We start from the raw sequence: 27,631 nt of genomic DNA, 5'->3' as shown, positions 1-27,631 counted from the left end.
GGTTCAGCCTCACAGATGACTAGAGTTCACGAAGTTCATGGTGTGGCCATGTCACCCAGAACTTCACTTCTTGCATCAATTCAAGGAAGGGACACAGAGGCTGTGTCACTGGAGATGTGGTTGGAGGAGGGCAGGCTGGGTCTTCGACCCCATCACTGGCCCACCCTCTTCTGTTTCGGGCTATGAATGAAGGAGCTGACCCTCCCTCCACTCCCTCTGCTAGAGTTACTTCCTGATGGCTAATACTTTTTCCAAAAAAAAATCACAAAATGTTTCTGTGGAAGGTCGGGATGAGAGAATGGAACCTTCCCATGAGAAAACTGCTACAAGGGACACCTGAGGAAGACTGGCAGGAAATGTGTTATTAACATTTAATAACTTCGTGGCTTAGTCATTGCTAAGGATGTTATAATATGTTTTAAAAATTAATTTCTTGGGGTGCCTGGGTGGCTCAGTCGGTGAAGCCTCCGACTCTTGATACTGGCTCAGGCCATGATCTCACAGTTTGTGAGTTTGAGCCCTGCATTGGGTTCTGCACTGACAGCGTGGAGCCTACTTGGGTTTCTCTCTCTCAATCTCTCTCTCTCTCTCTCTCTCTCTCTCTCTGCCCCCTCCCCTGCTCATGTGCTCTCTCTCTCTCTCAAAATAAATAAATAACCTTAAAAAAATTAATGTCTCGCAATTTTGTGAAGCAGCTGATTTTAATTTTCACTTTTTTAAGCGGAAGAAACTGAGTCATGGAAGGGTATATAACGAAGCATCTCTGTGCAACGAGTGGCACAAATCAGTCCTGGAAACCCAAATTGCGGATTTGCCATCCATTTCTTTGCCCACGAGGTCATGCTTCTTTTGGAGAAGATGAGAAATGATCTAAAGAAAAAGAAAGAAAATTTAAGAACTTTCTCCCCCAGCCCTGTATTCATAGAATAGACATTTCTCTGTTGATTGTCCCCGGGGGTGGCCCCCCAGAGTTCACAGGGAAGTGGACTGCCTCGTCCTCAGAGCCGTGCACGGTGCTCTTTATCTTTTACGCAGGGTGCACAGTGTTGCTTAGCAACAGTGATTCCTCCGGCCCTTACAACCGCCGCAGCCTGCGGAACTGACAATAGAGCGGAGTTGGAGAGTGAGCTTCTCATTTTTCAGCGTCTTCACTGTGGTTAAGGGGGAATAAAGAAAGGAAAGGCAAACGGGATGAAAGCATCTCAACCAACAGCACAGTGCGGAAAAGCATCGGCTGATGCTGGAGAAGGGTGCCGTGCCACGCATCCTACACGTGATGAGTAGATGCTGGCCGTGAGAATTAAAAGGGAGTCACCACAGCAGCAGAGGTTAATTAGAGAAAGTAAAGAGGCGAGAGGAGGAGATGACTGTGCAGTCTAAAAATCAAAGTTTCTGACCGACTGGGTGTCTCGAGCAAGTTTATCCTCTTTCTGTTTGGGGGTCTGTCTTCCTCCCTCCCTCCCTTCCTTTCTTCCAGATTATCGGGCAAGACTTTGAAGGGAAATAGAAAGGATGGAGGGAAGCTTTTTGATTTTTTTTTCCCTCCAGCTCCCTTATTGGCAGTCTTAAAGACGGGTGAAGCGGCTTCTTACTGGCTTGGAAGTGTTTAAAAAGATGTCCAGGGTGGTGACTTTCGGCGCTGACCTTGGGTTGGCTTCTTTGTGGTCCTGTGCAACAGGGCAGGGCAGCCCCGGACGCTCGGAAGCGATCTGCAGCATTTGAGGGAATTTCAATGTTAGAAATGCCCTCGTTTCCTGGTTCATATTCTTTCTCGCCCTTTCCATCATCTCATGGAGATAAAATGGAGGAGCATGTGCTGACCACTCACATGGGATATTTCAAACCTGAGAGATTACAATCTTTCATATCAAATGCAGTTACGGCCCTTTGTAGAGCAGTTTTCTGAAGTGAATCAGATGGGTTTTTCAGAGCCGAAGGAAGTCAGAGGATGAAATAAATAAAAGCAAAGAGGAAATTGGAAGGGGTGTGTGTGGGGGAAACATATGTTTTCAGATGATATTTTAAAATAGATGGAGAGCTGATGAGACAGAGATACTGAAAACCGGCTCCAGATGGTGGGAATAGAAGTGGCAAGCTGGTGTGAAGGGACAGAGCACAGGCATCAGACGGGGGGGGGGGGGGGGGGGGGGTGAAGAAGGCGAGGGGAGAGGGGAGGCGGAGGCTGAGGGAGGCCACCATGTAGATGGGCGGGGTACTAAGAGTGGTTGAGGTTCCCCAGAAAGAAATTAGAATGATTGAATCCATACCCTTCACCTTTAGGTTAATAATTTATTCAATACGTTTCTGTCTCCTATTAGATCTTTTTAAATGATATGTTTATGGAAAAAGGCAAACTTGTTTCACTTTGACTTCTTTGCAAAAGCTATGGCTGTAGACAAAACAACTATTCACATCATCACCGATGAGAGGCCGTGGAGGAAGAGGGCCAGAAGGGGACTCTATCAAAACTTGTTTTTTCTATATACATTCAAATTATGGTGATACCTATGGCAGGATATTTATGCTTTCCTGTAATAGCCTTATAGAGCCCTAAATGACCTGAATTTATCTTCACCAATTGGTCGGAGGGGGAGGAATGATTGAGAGAGAGGAAATTGAGAAATAAGAAATTATTCCACGTCTAGTATTAAAATATCCAGAATGGCTTCTCATTACTAAGAGACAGAGAAAAATCCATCCACTTTCCCTTTATGTAAAATGATGCCATTTTATTTGCATGGTAATTGTTTTACATCGGTGGGTTTCCTGACTCTGAATTTGGTGCTATATTTTCACTCAGTGAGCATTTATTGACCACCTACGGTGTGCCAGGAAGAGTTCTAGGGCTACAAAGAGGAACAAATCATAGTTTTGCCTTTGTCCTTTGCGTCAGTGATGAAAATGTCTCCTTCCATCTTCACACTCTGTGTGTTTGGCTTTGTTATTACCCCAGAGGTGCCTACAGCTTGAGTTCTTTCCCTGCCATAAATCCACACCTCACTCTTGTCTCTTTTCAGCTGACCTGCCATTACTGATTTCTGCCTTTTCCAACAGCTGCTGGTGCTTAGATAATTGTTGGTATCAGCAGTTAGCTACCAGGGTTACAGAAAACATAAAGATTCAAAAGGAGATTATTTTAATGCTCATTTTATGTAGGGCCATGAATTAAAATGGCAACACTTGTCTAGTCCATTAAACAAGGAATAGAATTTGTATGCAGAAGGTGACTGCCCTTGTGTCACTAGAGTCTTTTGCATCGAGCTGTGTGTGACTATTCCATCCATAAAAAGTCCAGTGTCTTCATTTATTGTGTGGCCCTTATCATGTTTCAGGGAAATGCCCATAGCTTCACTTGTTGTGATTGACGCAGTTGCTTTTGCATGGGGTTGCTTGTCAGTTTCGTGTCAGTTTCAGAGATTGACTGAGCCTTATCTTTTCTGTTTACAGTTCTCTTGGACTTTTTCATTTGTTCTTGTTGCTTGCCATGGAAACCTTTTTGTAAATCTTTTGTTGGTGATGATGTAACCAGAACAGTACAGGCAGAGCCCCCAATGCCTGACAATACATGAAATGACTAGTTTAAGCAATACTGAAATAGAGGCAAGCCTATTGCTATAGGGAACAGAAGGGACACACTCTATTATTGGGTTCTTTTTTTTCTTTTTTGCTAAGAGGCAACAGTTGTTGTAAATTTTGTTTGGAAACAGTAAAGAATTGGCAATGTGTGGGCAAAAGTTTCCAAAGTAGTGGTATCTGAGATGTCAAAACTCCTACAAGTGTATTTAAATGAAATATAAGCTGAGAGATCATTATTTTTTTGGTTTTAAGGACAGCTTGTAGGTTATTGATGCTGTGACTCAGAAGGGTAGAGGAACCAGTGAGGGAGCTAGGATAAAATACAGGGGCCCATAGTAGGTGAAAAGTGGTACAAGTTGAGGAAAGATAGACTGATGTGGCGAAACCAGTCTAAATCCCTGTTAAAAATAGACACTCAAAACCAAGTAGATTCAGAAATGTGTGTAAATATTACGTTGTTTTTTCTTTCTTTCTCTCTTTTCTTTCTTTCTTTCTTTCTTTCTTTCTTTCTTTCTTTCTTTCTTTCTTTCTTTCTCTTTCTTTCTTTCCTTTTTTTTTTTTTTTTGAGAGAGAGCGAGAGCGACCTGTGAGCTGGGGAGAGGGGCAGGAGAGAGAGAGAATCTTAAGCAAGCTCCATGCTCAGTGCAGAGTCCAACATGGGGCTCTATCCCACGACCCTGGGATCGTGACCTGAGCCAAAATCAAGAGTTGGATGCTTAACTGACTGAGCCACCCAGGCGCCCCAATATTATGTTTTTTGTAGATCCTTTAAAAATGTTTCAGCAACTTCTTCAGGCTAATCTAAGCTACTACCCTCAGCTAAATTTTTTTTGAGGAGTAAGTTTTACATGCAAATCAGGTTATGCCCAACTCAAGCTAAAGAAATTAGCTGGTAGAGGGTGAGATTAAGGAGGAGAGAGAGCTGAAGGAAGGTGGATGGAAGGAAGGTGAGGAAGAGGGCCTTAGAATCTCCCTGGTATCTAAGTCCAAACTAGATTTTTTTTTCTTTCTTTCTTTCTTTCTTTCTTTCTTTCTTTCTTTCTTTCTTTCTTTCTTTCTTTCTTTCTTTCTTTCTTTTCTCAGAATTGTTTTCATTTTCTCAATCAAAATCATAGTATTAACAACAGGATCATTTTGACATATCGGGGTGGCGGGGGGATACATTGAGATGCCTGTAGGTTCTATCCTCTTTAAAGCAAAAAGCACAGCATCAGGGTTGTGTGTAATGTGACATTTAGAGTTTTGGAGCCAGAAGATAATCTCATCTAACCTCCTCATTGTACTGGTGAGGAAGGTGCAATGTACAAGCTTAAATGATTTATTCAGTCTATCAGTGGATTAGTAGAGACCAGAACCCAGATTTTCTTATGTTCCTGCTCTCACGTCTTATATAGTCCTGTGAGGATTGGTGTGGAAAGAGGCATGAGAAAGCCAAACTATGTCTTCCCTATCGCTTTCTCAAAAAGCTGACATTGATAGACTATCTCTGACTGAGAGAGAAGGAAGTCAACCAGTGGCCAGGAGACAAACACCACTGGGGTACTCTTCTGTCCTCGAGCACAGAGTGCTCTAAATTCAATTAATATAGAAAATGCTTGAGATTTAAGAGAAAATTGCCATTCTGGTTCGAACCATACTTCCCATACTTTATCATTCTTCGTTATATGTATGTTACATACACTCTCCATAGTCTGGTTTGCTTCACAATCCTTAAGCTCAACAATTTGAATAGCAGTTTAGAGCTTTGATTTTAAAAGGCAGACTTATGCTAATACCATGGTTTAACACCCTTAATTCAGTGTTTTCCAAAAGTTTATTGATGTAGAATTAAAACATTTTTTCTTAGGGGCACCTGGGTGGCTTAGTCGGCTGAGCATCTGACTTTGGCTCAGGTCACGATCTTGTGGTTTGTGATTTGAGCCCCATATTGGACTCGCGGCTATCAGCCTTCATGGCAGAGCCTCTGTCCCCCTCTCTCTGCCCCTCCCCTGCTTGTGCTATCCCAAACATAAATAAATATTAAAAAAATTTTTTTTCCTTATTTAAGGGAACTTGTAGGTGGTTTTGGTTATCTCTCCTCATCAGTTTACCTTCCTCTGACCTTGGCCCCTTATTGTTCCTTCTGCCTGCTTTGCTTAGGCAAGATTTTCCCCAACTCGGTCCATATCTCCCCCAACCCAACCCATAACTTGGCCACCAGATAACTCTCTACTCTTCTTTCAGGGCAGGGATTCTGAAACTGTACCTGAGAATAGTCCTTGGAGTTGATATTTGGACCTCACCTCTTAGATTCCAATATAGTTGGTCAGAGATGAGGCCTTGGAACCTGTATTTTATTATTTATTTATTATTTAATTTATTCTTTAAATGTTTATTTCTTTGGAGAGAGAGATAGAGACAGTGCAAGCAGGGGAAGGGCAGAGAGAGAGAGAGAGAGAGAGAGAGAGAGAGAGAGGGAGGAAGAGAGAGAATCTCAAGCAGGCTCTGCACTGTTAGCACAGAGCCCGATGTGGGGCTTGAACTCAAACCGTGAGATCATGACCTGAGCCAAAACAAAGAGTCAGATGCTTAAACGCCTGAGCCACCTAGGCACCCCCAAACCTGTATTTTAAAAAGCACTCCTGGGGCACCTGGGTGGCTCAGTCGGTTAAGCGTCCGACTTCGGCTCAGGTCATGATCTCACAGTTTGTGGGTTTGAGCCCCGCGTCGGGCTCTGTGCTGAGAGCTCAGAGCCTTTAGGCTGCTTCAGATTCTGTGTCTCCCTTCCTCTCTGCCCCTCCTCTGCTCGCACTCTGTCTCTCTTTGTCTCTGTGTCTTTCTCTCAAAAATAAATAAATATTAAAAAAAATTTAAAAACAAAGCACTCCCATTGACTTTGATGTAGGTGGTCCGTGAATCGCAGTGCTTAAATGATATCAGATTTTGAGTGCACTAATAAAAATCCTAGGGACATCTACACTTTGGATCCCTTTATCTAATGATAGGGAGCTTTTTTTCTGTGCTATTGTAGCCACTGGCTCTGTCTATGGGCCCTAGTTTTCCATTCAGCTGTACTTAAGAATAGTTAATGGGGAAGAATTCTAGTTTCCCATACCGTATTGTCATCTTCCAGTTGATGAATCTGGTTTGGGGCAATCTACTCTCAGTGAGTGAGGCTTGAAGGCCAAGGGATAAAACTCATGCTGCCACCAAAGAGTGACATTGAGAAGGAACAGGTTTTAATCAGTAGCTGACTGCAGGCCTTCTTTGGACTCTTAAGAACTCTTAAGAGCAAATTAAGTTGAGTAATGATACTTAAAGTATCAAACCACAGATAAATAGAATTTTCTGTGGAAAGCTTGGAATGGAAAATAGTCTTTCACAAAAATGATAAAATGTTTTCTGGTTCTAAGGCAAAAAATAAATTATCTCTGCAAAAGAAAGCCAGTGAGAATTCTGGTGTGATTCATTGAATAGGAATAACACATCCAAGTGGAGGCTTAGAAAACCAGCTTAGGACATTAAAAAAAAATTTTTTTTTTCTCACAAATAGTGTAGTGATTTGTGTACAAAGCAGTAGATTTTTTGGAAAATTTTTTCTCTCTCCCTTTCTGGTGGGTGAACTTAGTAAGATGTATTTGATGAAGATAGAGATTTGTGGATTCGGGAGCTGAAGAGACCCTCCCGATCTTTTCGTCTTCCTGATTCTACCAACTCTCTTTAATTATGAAAGAAGCAACTGAAAACATTTTGACCACATGTAGATGTGTGTCCTTCTCTTGTTTCGGCTTGTTGGCAAGAGTGGCCATTTGGAAACATTTCTCCGTTTTCTTGGATTTGGTGAACTGGCTCAACACTGATGGAGTTTTCCCGCTGTTGTTGGAGGGGCTGCTGGGCTTGGTGGTTCTTTCCAAGCGCTACTAGGGGAGGAGACAGAAGCAAATGGAGTGATGAAAGCCAGGTTTTCCTGCTCATGTCTTTCTTTCTCATCTATAAAGTCTAGTCCAGCTTGCGGTCCTCTAAGAAAATGCCTCAGACACTGTAGGCCAGTAGACCCTGGTACCAGCATGCACTTTCTCCCCCCAGATACTTCTCTTCTGAGTCATCAGGACACGAGGTGAAAACAGATCAAATCTTGAAGAACCTTCATTTGCTTGTGTTAAAATGAAACGGGGTGGGGGCGCCTGGGTGGCGCAGTCGGTTAAGCGTCCGACTTCAGCCAGGTCACGATCTCGCAGTCCGTGAGTTCGAGACCCACGTCGGGCTCTGGGCTGATGGCTCAGAGCCTGGAGCCTGTTTCTGATTCTGTGTCTCCCTCTCTCTCTGCCCCTCCCCCGTTCATGCTCTGTCTCTCTCTGTCCCAAAAATAAATAAACGTTGAAAAAAAAAAATTAAAAAAAAAATAAAATGAAACGGGGTGGCCTGATTATCTGTAAGTAGAAATGCTCTTAAAAACTTCTCGCCTGGGGGCCCCTGGGTGTGGCTCAGTCGGTTGAGCGTGCGACTTAAGCTCAGGTCACCATCTCATTTGTGAGTTCAAGCCCCGCATTGGGCTCTGTGCTGACAGCTCAGAGCCTGGAGCCTGCTTCAGATTCTGTCTTCTCCCCCTCTCTCTGCCCCTCCCATGCTCATATTGTGTGTGTCTCTCTCTCTCTCTCAATAATAACTAAACATTAAAAAAAAAACAACAAAATAAACCAAAAGAAACCTTCTTGCCTGGTTTCCTTCCCCTTTGAAGGTGCATGAGAACCTGACAGAAAAAAAAAAAAAAAAAAAAAAAATAATATATATATATATATATATATATATATATATAATAAATTGAAAAAAAAAGGCAATTTATATTCCCTCTTATTCTCTTGTCATAAACTTTTTCCACATCAGAGAGAATATGGTGTTCGTCCACTTTGGACCCTGTCCATATGGGCCGGTTACTGCAAGTTTCAGAAAGACTTTGTTGTAATATAATTTCACCAGTTGCTTGGCATGGGTCCCTGATAGACAGGCCAGGAAAACCGGTAACAGAAGCTGGTGAAAAGGCAGAGGCTTTTAATGTCTTATTCAATTCACTCTTCATAAGAGGTATCAGATGTGAAGGAGCCTGGAGCAGTTCCCAGTTTTGATGAAAGTAAAGAGAGTCAAAATAGAAAAAGAGTTAAAAAGTGCTTTGAAGAATTGGAACTATTTGTATTAGTTAGACATGCTGGGTACAGAAAGAACTACCAGGTGCGACTGTGGTGGCGGGTCATTATTGTTATTAGTTTTTAATTACGGAGACAAAGAGAAGTCTCCGAGAATTAAAAAGTGGTAAGTACTGTGCCTAGCTTGCAAAACAGCCAAAAATAGATTGACCGTGGAAATTGTAGACAAGTCAGCCCAACATCAAACGCGTGGAGATACCAGGAAAAAGAAATCATCAAATAATTTATTATTATTTTTAGACGCACCTAGTCACCAACTGGGTTTTGCATAAACTCAACGGCATTAGGCTAATCTAATCAATCTGTCTTCTGTATATCGAAGGAGAGGACAGATAAATCATGGAAATACAATAGCTGTGTTCATCTGCGCTTTAATAATACGGTGCTTTCTCTTGACTGTAGTAATGGTATATGAATGAATTGCATGCATCTCACACCCATAGAGCATCTAGCATTATTCTCACTGCCAATGAAGTGATATCAGGCATGGTAACCCATAGCGACCAGTTCTGCTCAGTGTATGTAGGGGTAACTTGATTAAGAATTGGGGAACATGATATCGACTTTGCAGATTTCACGGAGTTGCCGATACTCTGTAAAAATATGAAAGAATTCAAACTGACCTTAACAAATTGGAACACTAAAACATGCTGTAGGATTAAATTAATTACATATAAAACATCGGTAGCAAGTTCAAGTTGAAGAAAAACTATCCTGTAGTAGCAGTCTAAGCATGGCATACTAAGATTCTCAGTTGGAGAGATGGAAAACATTGTTGAACTGGGGGAAAGTTTTAGAGGAACACTTGAAGGCACCTGATAGCTAATTGGATAAGGAAGTGAAGTGTTTATGTTTCGTATCGACTCTGTATTTTGAAGGCTCCCTGCTGGTCTCGTACTCTATTTCTTTGTAGTAGAAGGAACATGAGATCTAGTTAGGATCCTTAATCCTGTGTTCTTTCTTTCATTTATTAAAATGTCACAGCCACATTAAACACTCTGTATATATATATATATTTTTTTTTTTGAGGAAAATGAGGATCTAAGTTCAGATGTCCCACCAGGAAAATGTTATAACTGAGACATTAATCGTGAAGCACTACCTTGTTCTCTTGCTTCCAGTCAGGGGCTATTTTAGTAGGCTTGGAGAGTATGGAGGCTGGGACCCGGGCAGTAGTGGACGAATCTGAAGTGGAAGTGACCTTGGGGCGTGGAGGAGGGGGACGTCCATGCTTAGGGTCTCGTTGAGATGATTCGTTGGGTGGTGATGGGACACTGGGAAGGAAATTGTAATTTCTCTTTTGCGAGGGTAGGTTGATTACTTGGTTTTGGTCACGTTGAGTCTGAAATGTCCGCAGGGTATCTAAGTGCGTCTCTTCACTAGCCGGTGGATATGTATATCTGAAGTTCAGTAGAGAAATGTATTCAGGCTGAAGAGTAGGAAGTGAGCAGCAGGGACCGGCAGCCGTGAGCTGTGTGTTCCATTCTGAGCCAGGTGGGAAATGGCTAATGACACATCGGGGCGGGGACAGGGAGGCTGTTCAACTTTCTAATTCTTAAAAAGCTGGCGTGCGGCCCTGTCGACTTGGTGTAACACCAGTCAGTCAGGTGGGTAAGGAATAAAATAAAAATGGTAAGTGTGACTAATTTGTTCATTCTAGAAACATATGCTTGTAATTAAGGGGCAACAGCAAAGGTAGGAATGCATACGTACTTGCGATGTAGAAGGTAGACATTATCTTTGCTTATGGCAAGAATCTGTGTTTGCACTCTTACCGGGCAGAGCTTCTTGGGGGGATGCTGCTTTGTGAGCAGTTCGCTGTGGGGACCGTGCCTCTCGAACAGCTTAAGTACCATATTGGTCTGACTGGACAGGGATTCCATTTTTGCGGGGCTCACAGTGCCCTCGGGGGAAGATGAGGAGGTCAGCAGGGGCCAGGGTGGGTTTGAGTGACCAGCAGGACATTCAGTAGGACAGCTAGAACCCGGGGCAGAGATCTGGGCTGGAAATAAGAGTTTGAGACTCATCAGCGTGGAGGCAGTATGTACATTTGGTATCTTTGCCACGTTGTGAGGGATGATGTGTCATCGTTTTCAAGTTTAAAAGAAGGCAATGTGCTGCAAAGGATTAATTTTGAGTATTAGGGCCGTGACAATATAATTTTTAGAAAAATGCACCCATTTTCATCTTTAATTCTCACGGGCCCTCTACCTTGAGGAGCATTTGATTCCTACAGGGAGGGGGGGAGGGATGTCATTGGAGCGCGTTGGCGAGTTAGGCAGTCTGTGCCCTCCTACCTCCCATTCGCTGTCCTAGTCCCCGCAAGCAGCCACACTTGTGTCCCCATCCCCCTGGCCTCTCACCCTGCTTTTCCCAGGTCACCAGAACCCCACCTTTTGGGTAAATTCAGCAGCTCCTCCTCATCCCCATCTGTCTTCGTCTCTCTGCCCCGAGCTCCCTGGGTCCCCCCCTCACACTCTCTGTTCTCTGGTGGGGTTCCTCTCAGCTCTCGTCCGTCTTCTGTGCTTCTCACTCTGATCGCGCCCTGAGCCGTCCCATTAGTTCCAGACTTTCCAGGGCTATCCCTAAGCCGATGATGCTCCTGTCCTGTCCATTTTTGGAGTTTAGATCCCACCCCGAGTTCTCCAGCTGTGGCCTGGACAAGCCCTACGTACGTGTCTAAAGGCATAGCCCACAAGCGGCTCCAAGCCCAGGTGCCTGGGACTGGCCTCGTATCCTCCCCCCCCCCCCCCCAGCCCTTCTTCCTCCGTCATTGTGCCTAGTTCTCGACCGTCAGCATCATCTGGACTCTGCTCAAGCCAGAAACCCACAGTGTCAATCCCACACACGATCTAGTCACATCCGTTTGACCTCCCTAGCACCTGTTTGTCTCAGTCCCCCCCCCCCCCCCCCCCCACGAGTTCAGGCTCCTTGCTCATCAGAGGGCTGTGGCATCTTGTGACATCTTGCCCGGAGGGGTTTCCGTGGGCTGCTGCTTCTGCCTCAACCTCTCCCTCTTTGTCACCTGGTTCGGAGGTGTGACGTGACTTCTAGGAAGCCTTCCCTTAACCCTGAATGTTGGATTACTTGACTCTTTATAGAAGGGGTGGCAGATATTTTTTATCTCACATGCTGACCTCCGTCAGTTGGTAGTGGCTGTCTGGAGAGTTGGGGTGAGAGACTGTGAGGTAAAGTCTATCCCCCATCGGAGGGAGTGCTGTCATCTCTTCGCCGTCAACACCGGGGCCTGATATCTGCATCCCCTTTCTTCGAGGGCCTAGAAGAGGAAATTAGTAGTAGCAGATTTTAGAGTAGTAAATCTGTTCCTGTTCACCGAATATTCCAGTTTCCTACCCCTCAGCTCGCTCCCTGGAGAGAGGATTGTACCCTCCTACCCGGCTGGACTCACGAGTGGCCGTGTGACTTGCCTCAGCTGATGAAGTGAGGGCGGAGGTGATGTGTGTCACCTCTGGGCAGAAGTTTAATGAGCCCGTATGTGGTGCTCTACATCTCTTTCCTTCTGCCAGGGGGCTGACACTGTTGAGATGGAGAGTTCGGTTCCCAGCATGAGGACGTAGAATGGGATTCGTGATGGACGGGTAGCACGAGTGAGGAAAGACAGAAAACCACCGGCCGTGGAAGACGTTGCGAGTCCTGAGCCGGTTGTTCCCACAGCATCATTCGCCTACCCTGGTTGATACGCAATATCTATGTACAGTAACTGGTTTAATGGCGTTTCCTGTTTTGCAATTGGTCAGATTCGGTCCAGGAACTTCTTAGCCTATTTCAGAATGTACCAAGGGCCATTGAAGTCATTGTAAACGTGCCATTTCTGAGTAAAATGTCCACGTGAGTCTTTTTCTTCTGAGGAGGAATTATGGCAACTCGTATCTAAGATGCCTAATTGTTATAAAATCTCAGTTATGTGGAGGCCAGGACTGCAAACGAGGGCAGAGAACCCGGGAGGTCATTTCTAAGACTTCAAACAACTGAAGTATGTAGCAGTCATACATTCCAAATACCAGAGCCCCAAGACATTATTACTTTATAGGCACCAATTCAAAGATTATTTAGTCTTAGTTGCACAGGATTAACAAGCTTAGTTATCGAATTCCCCTGCCCTTAGCAGATTAAAGGCTACCAATTAAGGGAGGGTGGATTGTGAACACTACCAGAAGCAGTTATGCTAAACACTGGGAGAAGAGAAAGTCTGGGAAAAAAAAAAAAAAAAAAAAAGAGAAACCTAGAAACTTAAGAAGTAGCTGAAGAATTTCCTAAGTCTCTGCCATGGGGAAGGTTTTGGGATTGTAGCAGGCGGTCCTTGTAGATACTAGCAGCCAGAGGGTGTGCAGTGATATTTTCTAGAATGAAGATGGACTTCGGTCATCAAGAAAAAAAAAAAAAAGTTTAATTATGTGTTGTACCCTAACAAGGCAGGGTCCTCTTACAGTTTTTTTTCTAAGTTTATTTATTTATTTTGGGAGAGACAGAGGCAGTGTGAGCTCAGGGGGAGGGGTCGAAAGAGAGAATCCCAAGCAGGCTTCGCACTGTCAGCCCGGAGCCTGTCGCCGGTCTCGAACTCATGAAACTGTGAGATCATGGCCTGAGCCGGAACTGAGGGTCAGATGCTTAACTGACTGAGCCACCCAGGCACCCCAGCAGGGCCCTTTTAGAAAAAGTAACCCCAAAAAGGACAGATGAGGTAAAAAACAGTAAGCTCTGGTTTTCAGAAAACTCATTTATTCAGTCAACAAACATGTATTGTTGACTACAATAGAAATTGCTAGTCATTGGGGACACAAAGACTGTTCACTGTGTCCTCTAGGCATTCCTAGAGAGAGAAGAATAAATGTCTGTGACACTGTGCCATGCATTTTATACAACGTGTGACGGAAGCCCGGAAGAGAGAGGCAGGCAAATTTTTGTTGAGGGAGGACGGATGGTGAACTGAGAAAGATCCTTTGGGAAAGTCATGGTTCTGCTGAGTCTGGATGGATAGTTTAGCAGATAAACCAGTTGGCTGGGATGAGTGTTGGGGGTAGGGAGGAGGGAAGATATTCCAAGCAAAGAACAGAGAGCGGGGACCGAAATGCCAAGGGGCATGAAAGCGTCTGGAGTGTTTGTGGTGAGGGAAGGGCGTGTGGGTCTAGAAGGAGAGGAGGTTGGCTGGTGAGGCGGGCTTCCCAAAGTCCTTAGCGGTGGCAGATACACGAGGTATGACTGGACTCTAGCAAACTCGTATCAGTTCTTGGCTTATAGCTTCACCAGAAGTCTGATTTCTAATTCACACGTTCAGAGACCGATTCTCTAGGTCGTTCTTCGGCCGTAAGTGTTTTAAAGAATAACTTTTTCATGGCTGAGAGGAAGCGGTGAGGCACGGACAACCTTATGGGAAGAGCGTCATCCTGTTTTAGTTAAAGGGTCTTAACGCAGTCGATCAGAAATTAGAAATCTGTTACATCATCGATTTCTCCTTGCCGAAATCGTGCAGTTTTGCGTAAACTGGTATTTACTGTGGAGTATTTCTAAACACGGATACCAAAGAGCTCTGTTTTGGCCCAAACGATGAACAGCACCGGACCGAACCTTTAAATTCCCGTGAAAATTATGAAGCACAACCAGCACTGTCTTTTGTCTACTTTCTGTATCAGTGCACCAGTAGACTACTAAATCTGCTGGGAGAAAGCATATTTACGGATTGCTTCAAAGTACAGTTTATCAAAGAAGTATTGGGAAGGTAGGGCGAAGGACAGGTGTAGACCATGCAGACAATCCTTAATGAAAAGGCGCAGGTTTCCTTTTAAAACTCCGCCAGTGGGGGCACCTGGGTGGCTCGGTTAAGCATCTGACTTTGGCTCAGGTCATGATCTCGCGACTCGTGAGTTCGAGACCCACGTCGGGCTCTCTGCTGTCAGCGTGGAGCCTGCTTCGGTTCCTCTGTTTCCCTCTCTCTCTGTCCCTCCCCGGCTTGTGCTTTCTCTCAGAATTTTGTCTCAAAAATAAATAAAAACATAAAAAAAAAATCCCCCAGTGTATCAAAAATATTTTTATATTTGTTCACGATATCTGGGTGACTTGTTTACCTCACAGGATAAGATCCAATGAGGAAGGATGTGTTTGCCTTCTTTCATCCTGTTGCCTTGAGGTTCATTTGTATATTTATATTTCTGCAAAACATATTTACATAAATATTTTTATATAGTTTTATGTATAGACATAAACGAACCTCGACGACGGGATGAAGTATGTATATATGTCCATATTAGGACAAAATTTTACTTTAACAAATGTAAACTTTTTTATGCCTATGGAGAAAACTCCCTTTAATGGATTACGTAAACAGGCATTTTACACGTTTGTTGTTTTAAAATGTCGTAGCTGAAAATACACTATTTTGAAAATCTGACGTTTCTATAGCAATGAGAAGAGAGCTGAGGTGACTTCATAGTAGATCTGAAGTACATTCCCCTTTTGGAAGAAACAGAAGGTTTCAGGAATAGCATGTGATAAAACATAAAAAAGAAAGCGAGCCCTCCCTTGAAAATCGAGCAGTTTTCGCGGGCGATCCTTTCCAATCTGTGGTCATTTGTCTTTCGAGAGTTCATGGTATCGGTTCATGGCTAGGAAGAAGCCGTTTAGGCACAGCGAGTGTGACAAGCAGTGACATCACCTTAGGATAGAGGAGATCAGATTGGCATCACCCTTTCACATTTTTCTGCACTAATCCACTGGTCTCTTTTCTAAAAAGCATTCATGTGCGACAAGGCAGCCGTGCATAAACTCCCCACCAGGCTTCCTAATGAGTTGACCGAGAATCATGACCAGACCAGGTGGTAAAGTCACGTCAAGCCTTGGCAGCAGGCAGGCTTGCTCTGTGCTGGTGTGCATGACCCCTGTGCTTTGGCTCCCGTGTTGCTGGAGATTTAACAGGAGGGGGACGGCGAGGTTACTTCATTCATTCGGTGTTTCTCGAAAGTGGAGGCCGAACGAGGCCCTGTGAATGTGTAGGGAGAGTCTTTTGCTCCGTTCACTCTCATTTTTCACACGGAGCCTTGAGTTACCCCGTGATGTTTTATCCGTGATATCACCATGCCGTCACGTTTATTGAATGTCTACTCAGCAGTTTGCAGTGGGAGAGAGAGGTAGTCTAGGTCGTGCCCAGAAAGCAGTGTTACTGAAAGTGTAATTGAGGAGATGAGCAGTGCGAACAGAAGGCAATGATGTAGACAACTGCAGTGAACACTCAGAGCATAAATGGATACGCTGTACAGAATCGGCCACTTGTGGTTGAGTTAAAGGGGCAGAGAAATTGAAGGATGCCTCAAGGCCATTTCTCTGGATTCCAGGATTTAATTTCCTAGCTCCACCAATCTGGGAGCTCAGTGACTGTTTTATCCATCTAGTAGTTGGTTAGGGCCTGGAAACCAGTGCGTGGTACCCAAACACGAGGAAGTTGGTGCCAGAAATCTACACCGGAGACTTTTTACAAGATGGCAGTTGAATTCGTCATAACTCTTTGGGGACAAGTGAGAGAAACCCAGTCTGTAGTTAGCAGCTTAAGTGTGAAAGAGAACGCCGGCTCTGGAAGGGCCCAGATCTGATGGAGTGATAGGAAGAGCTAAGTGACCTCTGTGCATGGAGAGCGCGCGTCTTTTTTCTAGCATCACGTACATATTTCAGGAAGAACTCAGATTGGCTCTTTTGGGTCTCAGGTACCCCTTGAACAGATGACTACCGCAGGGAGGGGAGTGGGGTGCTGTCGTGGTGAGGAGGGGCGGGGTCCGTTCCCAGAGAAGGGGCAGGGAACCTGCCAGTATAAACAAAATAACGACACAGCTCCTTTTGGTGGCCTATTGGTGAAACCAATTTAAATAGATCCGTGCTTATCCTGGGGTCATGCTAGACTGCCCTGGGGTCATGCTAGACTGCCCCTAGACTACTCTGATAGGTCCTTTTAACTCAGTTGGTATTCTTGTACCCTAAAGGATCTTGGAAGCTTGTATACTTGGAGGGGCTTGATGGCCTCTGGTAAGTGTTAAGGTTCCTTCTCATCAATGGGATCCTTGGTCTACGAAGCAGTCAACAAGAAAACATCCTTCCTGCATGTCCCAGGATTCCCCTTTTTAGATAAATGTATTTTCAAGTCCTTAGTGATAGGTCCAGTATGTTTTCCCTCCTGTGCTGGTTTACCAGTATAGGGTCCAGCTGGACAGTGGGCGGGGGTGAGGGAATGGCCCGTTTGCCAGAGTCTCAGGCTATTTAGTCTACTTTTTTACACATTTTTTTTTTTCAAACCTTTCTTTTTTGGGGGCGGGGGAGGAGGAATTTCAAACTTCAAATTTTAAGGTAGGGTGTAAGGAACATTTCTTTTGAGAGTCCGTTGCCAACATGATGCCTCATCACCACCAGATATTTTAGTGTGGATTTCGCACAAACAAGGGCATTCTCCTGTAGTCCCAGGACAACCATCAAAATCTGGAAACTGATATTGATTTATCACCGTCGTCCAATCCCCAGACCCCCTTCAAGTTTTGCCAGTTGTCCCGATAACCTCCTTTACAGCAGAAGCACCTGGGCTAGTCTCACATGTTGCGTTTCCTCGTCGTGTTTCTTTTGCTTCCTTCCCCCGGGAACAAGCCCTTAGTCACCAGTCTTTCATGACACTTTTGAAGGTCAGTTAATGTTCCTCACTCTGAGTCTGGCTGATGTTTCTTCACGATTATATTCAGCTTAGGCATTGGCGACAGGGACTCTGTGGACACAGCTCTGTATTGTCTTCACTGCACTCCTCCCAGGTGACATGTATTTCGCCCCATTACCAGTGACGTTCCCTTTGATCACTTGATTAAGTTCATGTCTGTCAGGTGTCTCCCCTGTAAGGTCACCTTCTTCCCTTTGTAATTAATGCATATTTTGTTGACAGTCCTTTGAGCCTAGCTCTGGATTTTAGTCCTCCTCAGACTTTTACTTTTTTCATGTATTTATTTTTATCAGTACTGACTCAGGATTTCCTGTTTCATTCAGTGGGTTGTAATCCGTCACTATTGTTATTTATTTTGTTCCTTCAGTTGTCCTGCACGTGGCTGGTGTGAACCCTTATAAGCACGTTTCTGTGTCCTTTTGACATGATTCTGTCATTCTTCCGGCCCTTACTGACGTTCTGGGACGTTCAGATGTTCCAGATGGGATATTTTCCCTGTCCATCTCTGGAATTGACCATTTCTCCAGGGATCCCTCTTTCAGTGAAGAACGGTATCTAGAAGCGAGGCAGTAGAGGGTAGGGGCGCCTGGGTGGCTCAGTCGGTTAAGCGTCCGACTTCGGCTCAGGTCACCATCTCACAGCTTGTGGGTTTCGAGCCCCGCGCCGGGCTCCGTGCTGACAGCTCAGGCCTGGAGCTGCTTCTGATTCTGCGTCTCCTTCTCTGTCTGCCCCTCCTCTGCTCGCGCTCTGTCTCTCTTTCTCTCAAAAGTAAATCAACATAAAGATAAAAATAAAACAACAACAACGACGAAGTGAAGCATTCGTACCTCAGGTACGCTTATTGCTGTGGGGGTGTTGCTGCTTCTAGGCCCCTGTCAGTTGTCAGAGCTAGGAAGTATGTGTGTTTATATGTGTGTTAAATGTCATTAATTTCTGTGTCTCTGAGCTCATACCGATATCTCCAGTCCTGATATTTTTTTCCTTTTCCATACCTGTAACTCCCTCCTCTGACGGTGAGACCCCTGCCTCCCGTCGTCTGCTGTGTATTTGTTTTTTTGATCGACAACCACCCCCGCCATCCCCGTAGGTAGCAAGTTGGCCACCACTGCAGCTGGCTGCCCCTCCCCCCACCCGGGGAGGCTCCTGTGCCAGGCCACCCTTAATGGTGGCCACACCGATTTTTGGCCACCTTAGGAAACATCACGGCAAGATTTCTTATCCTTTGGTATCCTAGCCCATGACTGCAGCTTTGTTGGGATTGGCGGACGGGACTATAAAGTAATACCTAGATGAAATTGTAACAGTAGCACATGCCCGGATGTAACTATCTGGACAAACATCCTCCGTTGGACCAGCACCGTTGGGAGGTTACACACCGATGCACGGGAGCTGCCGTTGCTCAAACAGATGTGGAGCACCTCCTTCTGGAAGCTGCTTCTATGACTGCTTTCTGAGCCCATCCAGGGCCTCGGCCTTGTCACTCTTCAGTCGTAGCCCTCCCCAAGAGCAACGAGAGCTGCTTAAATGTCTGGGAAGATGATATTATTTGGGTTACTATTACTTGCTTACCTGCTTTTCTTCCCTTCTGGACGGTGAGCCCCCGGGGAGGCTACCTTCGTCTTGTGTCGTGTCCAAGGCAATATCTGGTTGCATAATTCAGTGAATGAATCTTCTTTTTGATTCAAACCGTTTTCTCCAGCTTATGTGTCAGATTTAGCTCCAAATGACTCAGCTGTTTCCCCAAATGAAAACCACCCTCAAAGTATGACTATTTACCACAATTGACAAAAAAATCCAAAGTATATATATGTCTCAGGCATTGGATACAGCATCAAAAGAGAAATTTTCACAGAGTTTGAAGCAGCCCCAAGGAGATGTCTCTAAGATTCCAAAGCGTCTGTTTTCGAAGGTGGTGACATTCTTTTATTGTGTGTATAAGTTGTGGTGTTTGTTGAAAGCTCCACGTCATGACTTTATAGTCAGTTATTTTTTATATGCACCATAAACTAAATGCTGATAATAAGATCACAGCCACCAGAAATATCTCTCTTCGTTTTGTACTTCACTGATGATGATTTATGATCTGTGCTAGTGAAGACATCACAGAATGCTGTTCTCACCACTGAAATGTAATACGTGTTGTTCAAAGCAATAACAGAACAATTATTGGTATAAAATATCCATATCCTGCTCCTCCCCCGAGGATTCTACATTGTCATTGTTCAAGGCCCCGGCCGTGCCCTTCCTCATGCAAAAAGAGAAAGTTCAACGTAGAACAGGGGCAGGTCTACTCCAAGGGTATACAGAACACAACAGTGGCCTTGTATGTCAGCGTATTTTGCTTCCTCCAAATGTTCGTATGACTGGAATCTTTTCAAAATTAGCAACCACTGGGGCGCCTGGGTGGCTCAGTCAGTTCAACGTCTGACTTCGGTGCAGGTCCCGATCTCACTGTTCGTGGGTTCGAGGCCCGCGTCGGGCTCGGTGCTGACAGCTCGGAGCCTGGAGCCTTGCTTCGGATTCCGTGTCTCCCTCTCTCTCTTTGTCCCTCCCCTGCTCGCGCTCTATCAAAAATAAATAAGCGTTAAAAAATGTTCTTAAACTAGCAACCTTGCAGATCGCAAGAGAAGAAAATGGGAGTTGAGCATGAAGCAATGTGCCTCCCAGTACGGGTGTTTATGTGTTTGTGGAGTGGACGGGGAGTGGGCGAGTGCAGATCAGAGCCGTGGACCTTGGGAGGGAGGCTGCCCCACTTCGGTCCTGAGACTTGGGTCAGAAGTTGTTGGGCCTCCGCGTGTGTTGACATTGGGGGCCTTTTGATGGCTCCTGTCGTGCCAGGCAGTGTGGTGTGTTGGGGTGTGGAGATCGGGATGAGGTTCCAGGTCGCAACCTGCAAATTCTGGGTGCCTGCCCTTGAGCTTGAACCTTACTTTCCTGGCTTCAAAACAGGACGCTCGCACAGAGGTGCTGAAAGGTTTAAACTAAAGCGCTCAGCGAATAAATGACGTAAATGGAGGTCTATCAAGACGTTGTCTGCCCTGCACTTCATGCTGTTTCGAAATCTCAAGATGGTGGTATTGCTTCCTTTTCACCGATACATTTTCTTTCCCGGTCCCTGCCTGCTTGCCAGAGGCCAGGGCGACTTCCCCAGATTTGCCATGCCCAGTGGGGGACTGGCTGAAGTTAATAGGGAAGGTTTCACAGAGGCAGGTGAAGAGAGACACCTTGAAGGAGAGGTTGGGTTTCTGTATTTGGAGAAAAACCAAGGGGAGGTTCTAAGTGGAGGGCATTTACTATGAACTTACCATTTAGATTTGGGGGTGGCAGGAACATAGTCATTTTGATGTTTCTTTTAAGGCTGTCAGGGCTTAATGAAGTTCCTCCTAGAGCCAGAGTCACACGTGCTTCTGATGGTTGGATCAAATGACGTACCCACCCCAGTATCAGGGAGCAAACTGGAATCAACAGTGCCACCAAGTGGCAACAGGCTAATCAGCAGGTGGAAACACTAAGACAGCAACTTCTTCCAGTGCTCTGCCCAAGTGTCTTTGTTTTTTTTCTTCTCTCTAAAAGTATGATCAAGTGTCTTTTCCTTTGATAGATATGGAAAGAATGTTCTGGGATGTGAACCTTTCTCTGGCCTGTTGCAAAGTCTGTATAGACGATTCTTGTTCATTAAGCCATCAAAACCACTGACCGCTTGCCCAACGGAGCACGTCTTAGAAGTGATACCTCTGCATATGTGTGTTGAGGCCATTTATAAAAAACAGAAATATAGGGCTGTGTGTGTTGGGATTTGAGAAGTATTTCAAGGTGCATTGACCAGGAAGGAAGGTCCAGGAGGATAAACACTGTAGACAAGTTTAAATAGTACAGAAAATACGAATGTCTGTATTTAGGAAAGGGAAGTAGTTACATTATTGCAGTCTGCGATCTTTCCATTTTTTATTTAGAGGGTTGTCTTTTCATATTGTGACAGTGTTCACTGTGGTAATTTGGAAGGTTATTTTAAAAACAACACATTTTACTTGCGATTGAAAACTTTGTAAGTAACGCAAAATGTTAAGATTCTAAAGAAACACGGAAACCTACTTCATTCCTGTCCATTCTTCTGTCGTGAAGACACGGGCACATTTCCGCTTATGCTGAGGTGTTCATTTTTAGGTCTGATTTTAGGGATGAGCTTCCAGCTTGGATTATTGCTTTCTCCCTTACTTCTCGTTTCTCTCTCCCATAGAATGCATTCGCTCTGCCTCCCTTCCCCTCCGCTCCCTACAAAACCTGGTTCTCAGAACAGGTTCCGTGATGAGAGCCACTGTTCTAGAAGCAGTCTCTCTGTGTCTTTTTAATGACCCTGACTCTGCAGGATCCATTTTGCTCGATATCTTGGCTGTTTGTAAGATGGCTCTTCTGAGAGCGAAAGCACTTTCTTGTGGTCAGTAATGGAATTGGGAAGCTCATAGCTGGGGCTGCCAAGAGGTCTGTCAGTTGTATTGTGCCTAACGGGCGTTAACCCCAGAGGAGAGAGATCTCCTCCTCTTTCTGGGTTTGTGGGTGGGAGGGACCAGTGCTAGGGGATTTAGGAATGGGATGGAAGTGAGGACCAGAACATGAGGAAGGGGGGGTACAAAGGTGAAAGGGAAGCAATACATCAGTAGCCTAATTCTCACCATGAAAATGGCAGTGGTTTTACGTTTACTTAAAAGCAATTTAAAGCTTCCCTTACCGTGCTGCCGCCATGAGGGGGATGCGTGAGGGAAGATGCTTTTATTTCTCTCCCCCACCTTTTTAAAAGAAGTTCGATGCCTGATTTTTTAAGTACCGTTCAGAACAAGAAGCGAGCCAGACTAACAGCTTCGTTATAACGTTAGCATTATGATGCAGATCGCTTTTGAACTGGGGTGGCTATTATTTTCATATGTCATTTTTGGGGTGGTCAAGTGCCCATAACCCAAAAGCTACCATTTTCACCATTTTTCACAGTACAGTCCTGTGGCGTTAAGTTCCCGTGGTCTGGCAGTTTTTGCCACCATCCGTCTCTAGAACATTTCCATCTTCTCAAGTGAAACTCCCTTCCTCTTAAACGCTAACTCCCCATCCTCCCTTCCTCCTAGACGCTGGCAACCACCGTCCCGCTGTCTGTGTCTATGAAATTGACCAATTTAAGGTACTTCATATACACGGACTCTTGCACTCTTTGTCCTTATCTGACTGGCCACAATGTCATGAAGATTAATCTACGTTTGGGCATGTGCAGAATCTCCTTCCTTTTGAAGGCTCGGTCGTATTCCGTCATATGTGGACACGTTTTGTTGGTGCGAATAGACGCTTGAGTTACTTCCACCTTTTGGCTACTGTGAACTTGAATGGACGAATATCTGTTGGCATTCCTGCCTTCAGTTCCTTTGGCTACGTGTCCAGACGTAGGAATGCTGGGTATTATGGTAATTCCGTGGTTAATTTTTTGAGAAGGTGCCCTACTGTTGTCCACAGTAGCTGCCTCCCTTACATTCCCACCGGCAGTGCACAAGGGTTCCAGGTTGTCCACAACCTCGCTGACACTTGTTATTATTATTTTTTGTAATAGCTTCACCCTAATGTGGGTGAAGCGTTATCTCACTGTGGTTTTGGCTTGCATTTTTCTAATGATTGGTGATTCTGAGCACCTTTTCGTGTGCCATTCAGCCATTTGTAGTTTTTTTTTTTTTTTTTAGAGAAATGTCCATTCAAGTCCTCTGCTTATTAAAAAAATTTTTTTAAACATTTATTTATTATTGAGAGACAGAGAGAGACTGAGCATGAGCAGGGGAGGGGAAGAGAGAGGGGGAGACACAGAATCTGAAGCAGGTTCCAGGCTCTGAGCTGACAGTGCAGAGCCCGTCACGGGGCTTGAATTCACAAACCGAGAGATCATGACCTGAGCCGAAGTCGGATGCTTTACTGACTGAGACACCCAGTCCCCACCCTCCCCCCAATTTTTTTTTAATGTTTATTTATTTTTGAGAGGGATAGAGACAGAGTCTGGAGGCTCTGAGCTGTCAGCACAGAGCCTGATGCTTGACCTGAGCTGAAGTCGGCTGCTTAACCAAATGAGCCACCCAGGTGTCCTTTCCTCTGCTTATTTTTAAATTGGGTTGTTTGTTATTTTGTTGTTGAATTGTAGGAGTTCTTTGTATATGCTGGATATTAATCCCTCATCAGAGAAATGATTTGCAAGTATTTTCTAAGCGTAGCTCTGTTGAAGGGAATTGATTATTTAAATGGAGGATGCCGTTGGCTGAGAAGTTCTGTCATCCTGCAATGTGACCGAATAGCTGTTTTGAGGACAAAGAAGGGTATCCTGTGGACAGGCAGTTTGTGCTGCAGAGCAGGGGCAGAAGATTACGTTTTTGGGCAACGACATCATGTTTCTAGTTGGATGGGGTTGGCCATGGTAAAACAACTTTTGCTGCCTCTTAGTGTGACCGGTTGGTTCCGTGAAAACACTGCCATTGGGTGTAATGTCATGGATCGCAAATGTAACTGTGTGAGACCCAGGCAACCAAGTAATGGTGGCGCTGTCCTTAAGTCTTTTTACATCAGGGGACCGAAGAAGACAAACAGACTCTCCAATCACCGCTCTTCTGTTAATCCACTAGTGACACAGCCCGGGCAGCCACCAACCACTTTGAGAGGCGTTTTTTCCTTCGCATTGACGTGACTCTTTGTTGCCAGGTCCCTTCATGGAACTGCCATTCGGATGTCATCACTGCATCTCGACGATGGGTATGCCATTCTTGGTTCCGGATAGAGAAACGTATCTTTCATATCTGATTTCCTTCTTTCTTTTCCTTCTTTTTGGGGGGTTATAGTCATAAAAGAAGAAGTCATAAAAGAGTAAATGAGAAACAACATTTTGCTAGAGATGCACTCATAGAATAGTCTCTTCACGAACAACATTCTCTGTTCAGAGGACCATATTGGTTTCTAGGAGGAAACCCAGAGGGTTTATTTCTGTAATGAGCCGTCGGCTTCAGGCGTATGTCTAAGAAGACACGGGGATGCGTGGAACAGGCGTATGTACAAGTACATGCACACGATTAAAATCATAAATGTTTATGCTGAGGGGTGTGGATCGTACGGTTCTCAGGCCTAGGCGTGGGGAGAAACCACGGAGAGGCAAGGATTTTGAGCATAGTTTTGAAAGAAGGGAATGATGTGCGTTGGTGTAAAAACAAAATTGTAGTCGTAGTAGGCCTTTTATAGCATTCTCACCTCTTTTCCTCATTGCTGTGTGTAACAAGAATCATGGGAATCCATTAGGTGTGAGAATTTGACTTTGGGTGGGGGGACAACAGGGGAAAGAAAGTGGTAAAGTTACTGAACATAATGAACAAAGTAGGGAATGCGTAACTTCTTGAGAGGTGATGGTAGGCCTTTCCAAACTCTGGTCCCTCTTTGTGGAGGTCACACAACGTGTGCCTCTTCGTCCCAGCCTCTGTCCTGGCCCAGAGTAGGCCCTGGTAGAGCCTGCATTGTGGAACAGTCGTCGCCTCTCTCTTGACTCATTTCGGTTCAATGTAGAGTAGAGTTGACCTCACATCTGAGAGCCCTGAGCTGCCGGTGGCAGTGGGCCTGGCAGTGGGCCACCGTGGCATGCCCTTCTGTCCCTTGTCTTCCCCGTAATGGCAGCCAGAACCCCACGGCCTGCGTGGTCTCTGCACGGTGTGCCTTTCACTTGGCCTGCACCCGTTTCAGAGGATTTGTCACTGGCTTCTGATGAACGTGGCACCTCTAGCATAGAGGTGACCCCCAAAAGATGTCTACGTAGAACCTCAGAATGTCACCCTTTTTGTAATAATGGTCATTGAGGATGCAGTTAAAGTACAGTTCTTGGATAAGAGCGTCCTGGATTGGGTGGGCCCTAAACCCAATGATAAGTGTCCTTATAAGAGACAAAAAAGGAAAGGACATTCAGAGACCAAGATTCTGGGAGGTGGGGCATGGAACCGATTTTCCCTCCGAACCTCCTGAAAGAGTTGGCACTGACAGGATCTTGATTTCAAACTTGGGGCGTCCAGAACCATGAGAGAACAAATTTCTGTTGTTTGAAGCCACAAAGTTTGTGGTGATTTGTTATGACTGCTGTAGGAAACCAATCCGTCCAGTTTACTGGATATGTTAGCCAAGTGGTCACTAAATGAACAGAAGGACACATGGGGCTTTAGGACAGGAAGAATCCTGGAGACACCTAGATGAGTCATTTCCAGCCCTTGCACATTGGAATCATCTGGAGAACTTTTAAAAAGGACAGGATCATTTTTAAAGAGGGTCTCTGGGGGCTAGGGTGAGGGATTAAGCATCCTGGGTGATTTTAATGCACAGCCTGGGTTCAGAACCACCCATCTCTTCCAACTGCCCCATTTTACAGACGAGGGAACGAAGGCTCAGCAAACCTGCCACGTGGGCCAGAGAAAGCTTAAAAAAAAATCCTTCTGCAAAGCATGAGAAGGAGAAAAAACAACTTGCTCAAGGAGAACAGAAGGGGATGTTTGTACAACAAGAAATTGGGGAAGCAAAGGAAAGAAATGATGGGTTTCGTAGGTGCTAGGAAAAACTCATCTGCTAATATTTTTTGGTCACCTCCCCCAACGCTGTAGTGAAAGTGTAGTTGTTCCCATAATACAAATACTTCCCTCCTTGGACATGCCTGCCAATTTAAAATGTTTATGAATTTTATTACCACCACAAATGAAGATTCTCAGTTTTTTTTTTTTTTTTTTGGTTCCCTTAAGAAATCTGAATAGAGTCTCGATTTCTGTATGGCGAAGGAGATGAATAATTGTGTTTGCAGTCTTATTATGCTAAGTGTTTTAGTAAATAACACAGAAGATTTAATGTTCAGAGTAATTGTTTAAAAAAAAAAAAGAGTGTCTGTTGAAACAGGACCTGGGTTTCAGGGATGTGGTATTAAATCTAATCACCCCACTTACTGTATCCCTCCTTTGGAGACTCATAAAGATAAGGGTAATGGGATAATTGGGATATTATGTACTCTTTAAAACAGCATGATTTAGTCCAAGTAGGAATTGCTGGGGCTCCAAATTAATCCCCTGGGGAATAAATGAAAAATATATATGTGCTATATTATGGAGGTATATATTCTGGTGCTTTGATATCATGGAGTGTCTCACATTAATCCGTCATTAATTTTAACCGGGGCAATCTGACGGTGATTAAAGCATATCTAGATAATCAGAAGCTAAAGAAGCCCACCGAGAGATTTACTTAAATGATCTAATCAGCTTTTCTTTTCATAGAAGACACAAAACTGAGGTCCTGACAACTCGAGGGCATTAACAATCCCAGGGCACTTTTCATAAGAGTCCGGGTATTTAGCCCCAGTGTCCTGGCCAAATTCCAACTCAAGTAACGCCGTTTTGCCTCCCGAAAGTCCCCCTGCAGCTACCCGTGGATACAGTATTATTCTTCCCTTCCTGTCCCGAAGTGTGAGGCTTTGTGTGGAGGTAGGCACTGCGCGCAGCAAATCCCATGCTTCATTTCTATGCTGAGTGCCTGCCTTTTGGCTAAGCTGCCCTAAGTACATGGTAGGGGGTATTTACACGGCTTCCATCTTAAGGGGGGGAAATTGCAGAAGATTTATTCTTCTGGAAAACGTGTTTCCGTCTTTTGTAAACCGTGATACTGTGATTCATATTGTTAGATAAAATCAGATAACCATCAGCTATGGATATGTGTGTACGTTTTTATTTCCTTGTACCTTATTTTGTGCGGTAGGTTAGAGCAACTACGGTGACCGGTGAGATTTCTATTCCAGCGCCCATGCCAGGTTGTGTTAAAATTTGTAGCACGAACCCTTTCTTGATTCGTTAAGAAAATGTAAATAGGGGCGCCTGGGTGGCTCAGTCGGCTAAGCGTCCGACTCTTGGTTTTGGCTCAGGTCGTGATCTCAACGGTTTGTGAGTTTGAGCCCCGCGTCCAGCTCTGCACTGACGACACAGAGCCTGCTTGGGATTCTCTCTCTCTCTCTCTCTCTCTCTCTCTCTCTCTCTCTCTCACCCTCCCTCCCTCTCCCCCTCCCCCTCTCTCTCTGCTCCTCCCCTGCTTGGGCTCTTTCTCTCTTTCAAAATAAATAAATAAACTGAGAAAAAAAAAAAAGAATATGTAAGTAGAG

At 44.8% G+C, this 27,631-nt stretch overlaps 1 protein-coding gene and 1 long non-coding RNA gene across 3 annotated transcripts in view; one reads left to right on the top strand and one right to left on the bottom strand.

Moving 5' to 3' along the window:
* NEBL (nebulette) overlaps positions 1 to 27,631 on the top strand; it is a 364,159-nt gene that overhangs the window by 56,909 nt on the left and 279,619 nt on the right. The gene's annotated exons all lie outside the window — the stretch shown is intronic.
* On the bottom strand, positions 1,594 to 21,722 carry LOC123386461. Its single transcript, XR_006600336.1, has 3 exons — positions 21,550 to 21,722; positions 11,894 to 12,033; positions 1,594 to 1,709 (listed from the first exon to the last, which is right to left on the bottom strand). It is a non-coding gene; the product is annotated as an uncharacterized LOC123386461 (long non-coding RNA).

The sequence above is a fragment of the Felis catus genome, chromosome B4, assembly GCF_018350175.1.
Source record: "Felis catus isolate Fca126 chromosome B4, F.catus_Fca126_mat1.0, whole genome shotgun sequence".
Taxonomy (NCBI): domain Eukaryota; kingdom Metazoa; phylum Chordata; class Mammalia; order Carnivora; family Felidae; genus Felis; species Felis catus.
This window is presented reverse-complemented; position numbering and strand designations above follow the sequence as displayed.